Source organism: Pseudochaenichthys georgianus, unplaced genomic scaffold, assembly GCF_902827115.2.
Source record: "Pseudochaenichthys georgianus unplaced genomic scaffold, fPseGeo1.2 scaffold_1393_arrow_ctg1, whole genome shotgun sequence".
Classification (NCBI taxonomy): Eukaryota; Metazoa; Chordata; class Actinopteri; order Perciformes; family Channichthyidae; genus Pseudochaenichthys; species Pseudochaenichthys georgianus.
Genome location: NW_027262260.1, coordinates 1 through 7,500, shown reverse-complemented (window position 1 = coordinate 7,500; position 7,500 = coordinate 1). Strand labels below are relative to the sequence as shown.

At 49.1% G+C, this 7,500-nt stretch overlaps 1 protein-coding gene across 1 annotated transcript in view; it reads left to right on the top strand.

The window, feature by feature from the left end:
• LOC117441004 (peripheral plasma membrane protein CASK-like) overlaps nucleotides 1-7,363 on the top strand; it is a 19,634-nt gene extending 12,271 nt beyond the window's left edge. The window contains exon 8 of the mRNA XM_071202146.1: nucleotides 7,288-7,363. The gene's annotated coding sequence lies outside the window, so the exon portion shown is untranslated. The remainder of the gene's footprint in view (nucleotides 1-7,287) is intronic.
• The last annotated feature ends 137 nt before the right edge of the window (nucleotides 7,364-7,500 follow it).

Here is a 7,500-nt window from a genome sequence, read left to right as displayed (position 1 = left end):
TTAGGTGATACTTTAGGCTTGATGTGCTGCGGCTCTTGTCGACGCTTCCATCCGTCCGTTTTTTAAAACAAAATGTCCCATCCACGGGGCCGACCAAAGCGGTCTCATCAGCTTGTTCGTTCATGTTTGACTATTGTTCACCGTGGTTTGTTGTTGTGTGAAGTCCCATGCTGAAGTCATGAACGTTAGTTGGTGCTCCAGTATAATCGGTACGCCGGAAACTCATCCAGTGAGAAACGTTCCGCTGTGCAAAAATAAGTGCGATTAAAGTGTGATTAAAATGCGTTAATTTTTTAACAATAAACCCCCTCTCTTGAAGCAGGAGCTCTTCTTTGACTGCCGTCGCTCCACAGTATCGTATTCATCAGTCAAATCAATGTGTGTGCGTCTCTCTCTGTACGTGTGTGTCTCTCTCTCTGTACGTGTGTGTGTCTCTCTCTGTACGTGTGTGTGTGTCTCTCTCTGTACGTGTGTGTGTCTCTCTGTACGTCAGAGGTCGCGTAACCGAATATTTTCCGTCTATGACGGATTTTTTTTAACAATGACGGACAAATCTGAAAGTCGTCATTTTGACGGATTAGAACAAACTCTGAACAGCGCCAAAGTGTCCCCGCAGCGAGGCTCCGTGTTCTGCTCGCCCTCCAAAGAGGAAATCATACCGTTTCCAAACCTGTACGTGTGTGTGTGTGTGTGTCTCTGCACGTGTGTGTCCCATGTACGTGTGTGTGTGTGTGTCCCTGTACGTGTGTGTGTGTCTCTGCACGTGTGTGTCCCTGTACGTGTGTGTGTGTGTGTGTGTGTGTGTCCCTGTACGTGTGTGTCCCTGTACGTGGTGTGTCTCTGCACGTGTGTGTCCCTGTACGTGTGTGTGTGTCTCTGCACGTTGTGTGTTTCTCTGCACGTGTGTGTCCATGTACGTGTGTGTGTGTCTCTGTACGTGTGTGTGTGTCTCTGCACGTGTGTGTCCCTGTACGTACGTGTGTGTGTGTGTGTGTCCCAGTACGTACGTGTGTGTGCTCCAGTAGCCCTCGTTGGGGTTCTATAGAACATGAGCCGCTCAGCTGAAGGGTTTCCTTCAGACTGCACGAGTTAACACACACAGTCACACTGCACGTGACCGAGCCTCATGGTTAATATCAGACACGAATATCTTCCTCCCACCTCGGCGCACTCTGGAGGCAATCTAGAAAGGTCATGTTGTTGTGTTTTGTTGTTAAATGACTCCCGTGTTCACAGCGGAGTATAGCAGGGACCTTTGCTGATTACTGCGTCACCATAGCAACAGAATCCCAGACAGCGTGTTAGATGATACCTCAGTTCGTCTGACACTTTCATTTTCTCTGGGTTCTGTTTCTTTCTCTGCATGTTGGGAAAAAACAGGATGTTCAGAGAGGGTGTGAGAATCTGCAAGAGGTGTCCAACAACGCTGTCATGTAGAGCAGAGGGGTCAGGACGTCAGACGGTTACAGCAATGCATTCTGGAACATGTCAATAACCTAAATATTCTGACAACGTATTTGATGTCTGTCTCTGAGAGATGTGCCTCGTTACATACATGCTGTGTTGCTAGGTAACGATGATAAGCACCGTTTATGTGTTCTTTGCAGATATAATAAAGTGTATTTCCCAAAGCACGTGCAAAAGCAAAGCAGCCCGAGCTTCTCTGCTTCTGAGCAGCACTTCAGTGAATACGTCTGCAGACACATGTTGCATATCGTGTCCCCTTACTATGCAAAATAAGAATGATTAGCGTCTTTGGAGAGCTCGTGCTAACTGAAGACGTTGATCAGCGTTCTGCTCCGTGCGGGTACATTAGAGGTGGGGCATGGGCCTCATCGTCTACGCAGATAGCCCTCACTGCAAAGAGGAAGTCGGTGCTAACTGAGCAGCGCCACGCGGTCCACTTTGTGCTCAGTGTACTTGAAAGTCTTCCTTTAATAAATAAAGTAAATCCTATAACGCTAAAGGTTGAGATGCGTGTGGATAAACGTCTGCAGATATTGACTACTTTAAAAAGTTCCAATAAGCTAGTTAGTAAATAACAACAACTAAGAGACTACTAGGGCTGTGTGGTGTCAACTGAGTGTGTGTGTGTCTGTCTGTCTGTCTGTACGCGTGTGTGTCTCTGTATGCGCGTGTGTGTGTGTGTGTGTGTGTGTGTGTCAGTGGGAGCTGCAGATGTCTCCCTTTCAGTCCTCACTTTGACTCTTTTAGAGGAGGGGGAGTGTGAGGAAGGACAGAGGGAGCAGTGAAGGAAACAATGGTGTGTATTGTCGGCCTTCAGTGGTGTGTGTGTGTGGGTGTGTGTGTGGTGTGTGTGTGTGTGTGTTGTGGTGTGGGTGTGTGTGTGTGTGTGTGTGTGTGTGTGTGTGTGTGTGTGTGTGTGTGTGTGTGTGTGTGTGTGTGTGTGTGTTGTGTGTGTGGGTGTGTGTGTGTGTGTGTGTGTGTGTGTGTGTGTGTGGTGTGTGGTGGCCTCCACATCGCTGAAACGTCTCATGGACCTCGGCGTGTTAGATGAATAGTCTCCGCAGCGTTCTCCTGGCGAAGCGGGTGAGTTTCTCTCTCTCTGATGGGTTTGCAGGATTTCTAAAATTGCCTCGAGCTGATTTGAAGTCTTTTGTCCCGTGTGTTCTCACCGTTCCACGTGTGTACTGAGGCGCGGCCAGTCAAGTGCATTCTGTCCCGTTGGTCCTCGTGTGCTAGTTTCAGAAGTTGTCCTGAAGGAGAAGTCTAAATGTACGAGTCGCTATCGGGACTTGAAGACATCGTGTCCGCATTGAGAGAAGAGCTGCTTGTTTTCATTGTTGGTTTCTATCAGAGCTGACATGTTGTCTCCGGGCCTCCTGGTTCTAAATATCGCAATATGTGTTCAGTTGTTGGCTGCAGGACAAAAGCAGAAAGACGTTGACATCTCTGAAAGTCGCAGAAGAAGAGAGCAGTAAATGTGTGTGTGTGCTCAATGACGGACGACACCACACACACACACTCTGTGGTACGATTCAGCCCTCAGGCTTTATGTTGGTATGCTTAGGAGTGTGTCCGGAGGCGAGTGTTGTTTCTCAGTCAGTTTGCTCATGAAGGGCGTGGAGATGCAAACGTTGTCGTTGGTCTTTCCCAGGAGACGGTCTTTGTTGTTGTTGTTGTTGTGGTGTCTGAGTTTCTGCATCTTCCTATGTATCTAAAAGAAACACACACGTTGTTAGTGATGAAGCTGGGTTTGGATGTAAGTGAATCCCCTATGGACCGTGTGTTCTGACTTGGTGTGGGGCTGAACGCGTCTCTTATTGATCGTGGCTTTAAACTAGACGGACAGATCAAGTCTGCGGTCAAACCAGCAACGACGTTTAGCTAAGGTCAAGCCTTTGCTTTGAAACTGGATTACTGCAATGCTCGTCCTTTGGAGCAAGCCAGGCGTCCCTCCTCGCCTCCAGCTGGTCCAGAATGCTGCCTGCGCGCCTCCTTACGGGACCGGCAGGCGTGAACATAGTACCAACACACACACACACCACACACACACACACACACACACACACACACACGGTCACTGAGGTCTGCTGACAGACTCCTTCTGGCCGTCCAAAATCAAGGTTAAAGCAGCGGAGACGGACCTTTGCTGTTGCAGCTCCAAAATTATGGAGAAATTGCCCCTCCAGGTCAGACTTGCCCCTCCAGGTCAGACTCGCCCTCCAGGTCAGACTGCCCTCCAGGTCAGACTTGCCCCTCCAGGTCAGAGCCCCTCCAGGTCAGACTCGCTCCCCTCCAGGTCAGACTTGCCCCTCCGATCAGACTCGCCCCTCCAGGTCAGACTTGCCCCTCCAGGTCAGACTTGCCCCTCCAGGTCAGACTCGCCCCTCCAGGTCAGACGCCCCTCCAGATCAGACTCGCCCCTCCAGGTCAGACTTGCCCCTCCAGGTCAGACTTGCCCCTCCAGGTCAGACTTGCCCCTCCAGGTCAGACTCGCCCCTCCAGGTCAGACTCGCCCCTCCAGGTCAGACTTGCCCCTCCAGATCAGACTCGCCCCTCCAGGTCAGACTTGCCCCTCCAGATCAGACTTGCCCCTCCAGGTCAGACTTGCCCCTCCAGGTCAGACTTGCCCCTCCAGGTCAGACTCGCCCCTCCAGGTCAGACTCGCCCTCCAGGTCAGACTCGCCCCTCCAGGTCAGACTTGCCCCTCCAGATCAGACTCGCCCCTCCAGGTCAGACTTGCCCCTCCAGGTCAGACTCGCCCCTCCAGGTCAGACTTGCCCCTCCAGGTCAGACTCGCCCCTCCAGGTCAGACTCGCCCCTCCAGGTCAGACTCGCCCCTCCAGGTCAGACTCGCCCCTCCAGGTCAGACTTGCCCCTCCAGATCAGACTCGCCCCTCCAGGTCAGACTCGCCCTCCCTCCAGGTCAGACTCGCCCCTCCCTCCAGGTCAGACTCGCCCCTCCAGGTCAGACTTGCCCCTCCAGGTCAGACTCGCCCCTCCAGGTTTTACAGACCAGGTGACGCTTGTGCTGCTACATGTAGGTTTGCATCCCCCGAGTGTTCGTGTTCTCACGCCATGGAGGAGAGTTTTCCGTGGCTTCTGGTCTGGTTTCATGTCTGTGTTTTACATTTGTTTCGTGTCCCGTCTGTTCGTTATGTATTTATGATGTGTTTATCCGTTGTTGATGTACAGCAACCTGTTTTAAAATGTGCTATAGAAATACGGTGTGTGTGGTGTGTGTGTGTGTGTGTGTGTGTGGTTGTGTGTGGTGTGTGTGTGTTGTGTGTGTGTGTGTGTGTGTGTGGTGTGTGTGGGTGGTGTGGTGTGTGTGTTGTGTGTGTGTGTGTGTGTGTGTGTGTGGTGTGTGTGTGTGTGTGTGGTGTGTGTGGTGTGTTGTGTGTGTGTGTCCTGCTTGTATCTTAGATATGAAAACGAGTGTTTTATTCTCCTTTAGTTCCTCTCCAGCTGCCGTCAGTGATTCAGGGGCTTTTTGTCTGCAAACATCACATCTCTCACACACACACACACCACACACACACACACACACACACACACACACCTCGTCTGTGACTCAGCGCACGCACACACTCTGTCAGTTTATTAGTCAGCTGGGATTCGGTAAACAGAGTCTGTCTGTTCGATCCAGAGAGCAGAAACAGTCCTCTTGTTCACAGTTTAACGTCAGAAGAATAAAAGAATAAAAGCTCTGAGGACAAACCGAATGGAGAGCGGAGTATCCATGAGGATACCTGCTTTGTGTTTAACCCATGTTCACTTGAAACACTCCAGCAGTGTAACCAGAATGTTCCTAATATAGACGAGGCTACTGCACAGGATTACAGGACACACGGTTATTTCGTCGTGTGAAGACATGTGCCTCTGATGCAGGAAACGGAATACTTAAGAGGCCTATAGTCTTTCTGGAGTCTTCCCTTCCCTGTGGTCAATGTTTCTGGGTGTCAAACTCAAGGCTCGGGGGCCACATCCGGCCGTGACTTCATGTCATGCGGACCCAAAGAATATAATACGTTTATTATACGGTTACATGCAGATTTACAGAAGCACTGCCCATAAACTACATGTCCCACAATGCATCTCACATTTGACTTCTTTCTTCTAAATATACCTTTTTCTTAGAATTGTTTTTCCAAAATATCACTTCTTTTTGATTGTGACATTCTCCCTGAAGAGACTTGCCTATCTTCTGCTTTCACACGTAGTTAATTATGAAGTTATTACCCAATGCAGAGGCAATGATGTTATATACTACATTATTTTATATATATTAAATATGATGTATTTTTGTATAGTCTTAAAGTTACAACCGGCCCTTTGAGTGCAGCCATAATGCGGATGTGGCCCGCGAGTGACATTGAGTTTACTCCCCTGAGGTACACGGTCTGCATGGTTCTAAAATCCCCGTTGGAGGTGGAGCGGACACAATCATATAGAAATAAAACAGATAATTCACTTAAAGTAAAAACTGCCGCTGAGGCACCAGTTAGCAAATCTTACGCAATGATCCACGTCCAGACAAGAATCTCCGTTTGTGCGTTTCATTCCAATATCAAAATAACAATGAACAGGTTCCTATATTTCTTTCCTTTAGCCCAGGGGGGTCCAAACCTTTTTCACCGAGCGCCACATGCAGAACAAATATAACTGCCTCATAAGTTCAGTTACAGGTTACTAAAATCAATCAATGAAGGTAAATGATTCTTGCGAGTGTTGGCAGCTCATCCCTTAAAGCAGAAGCTTCACAGTGATTATAATAAGGAGAAATGTGAAGGGGTATTTCAAGCTTGTTCTGTAAATAAGTCATTGTCTCTTTCTTATCAACTAAGAAGTACAATATAAGACGAGCAGACGTTTCAGGTGTGGGCCGTATCCCATTATACATTTTGAATTAGCTGAGGGCGATTCAAGCTGGTCCGCGGGCTGCATTTTGCCCCGGGCCGTAGTTTGGACACCCTGCAGCATTAGCCTTTCCTATGGCTTTCCTTTTGTGGTTTGAAACCCCCTGAAGAAACATAACAAATAGAAACACAGCGCAAATAATATCCAAGTGTCTTCATCCTCCAAGTCAGTAGACCATTAGGCTCCAGGAAGTCGGTAAGGGAAGCTTCTGCAGCGATGGAGTCAGGACTCAGAGAGACACGAGGAGAGCTGGAGCTTTGATGTCAAACACTGGTGGTTTATTACGAGTATCGGCCGGAGAATATACACAAGTCCAAGAGCCAGAGGTTCTGACTTCACGGTAGAGTTGCCATAGAGACCCGTGTGTTCAGCTCAGAGAGAATCATCATCAACATGCTGCAGAACAGATGGAGTCATAACACCTCTACCAGCTGACAGGCAGCACACTGAGCCCAGCACCAAGGCTGCAGGTGCGTGTGCTCCGTCAGGACAGACCTGATACGCTGGCTCAAAGCTATGGGACATATTTCCCCCAACAGTATCCATTTTGTTTTTAAGGAAAAAGCGTATCCTTTCAAGAGCACGCAAGTAGAAAGTCATCCCTTTCCGCCGGGGAGAGTCGATGGCTGCTGTGCGAGCTGTGCTCGTTTACTAGAAAAGAGTTACGATAAACAAAAACAGCAAGAAAGTGAGTGTTTAACTATTGCATCATATTTAGATGAAACCGTAGAAACACGGGGTCCTTCTCCTCGGTGAAGCTGATGGTGTGAACAGTGTGTGAAACATCAGGAAGTGTGTGTCTTATCCGACTGTTGACGATCAGCTGTGGACCACGCTGACCTCCCTCATCACTGATTGGTTCTCTCACTGATGGATTAATGATGTCCTCTCTTTTTGTTTCAGCTCTACGATAAGCTCAACACCAAGTCGTCTCCGCAGATCAGAAACGCGAGTGATGCTGTGCAGAGAGCCAAAGAGGACACACGCACAGGCACACACACACACACACACACACACACACACACACCACGCACATGCACACACGCCGACGCGCACGCGCGACACACGACACGCACACGCAACAGCACACACACACCAAATAACACCCACACAAAA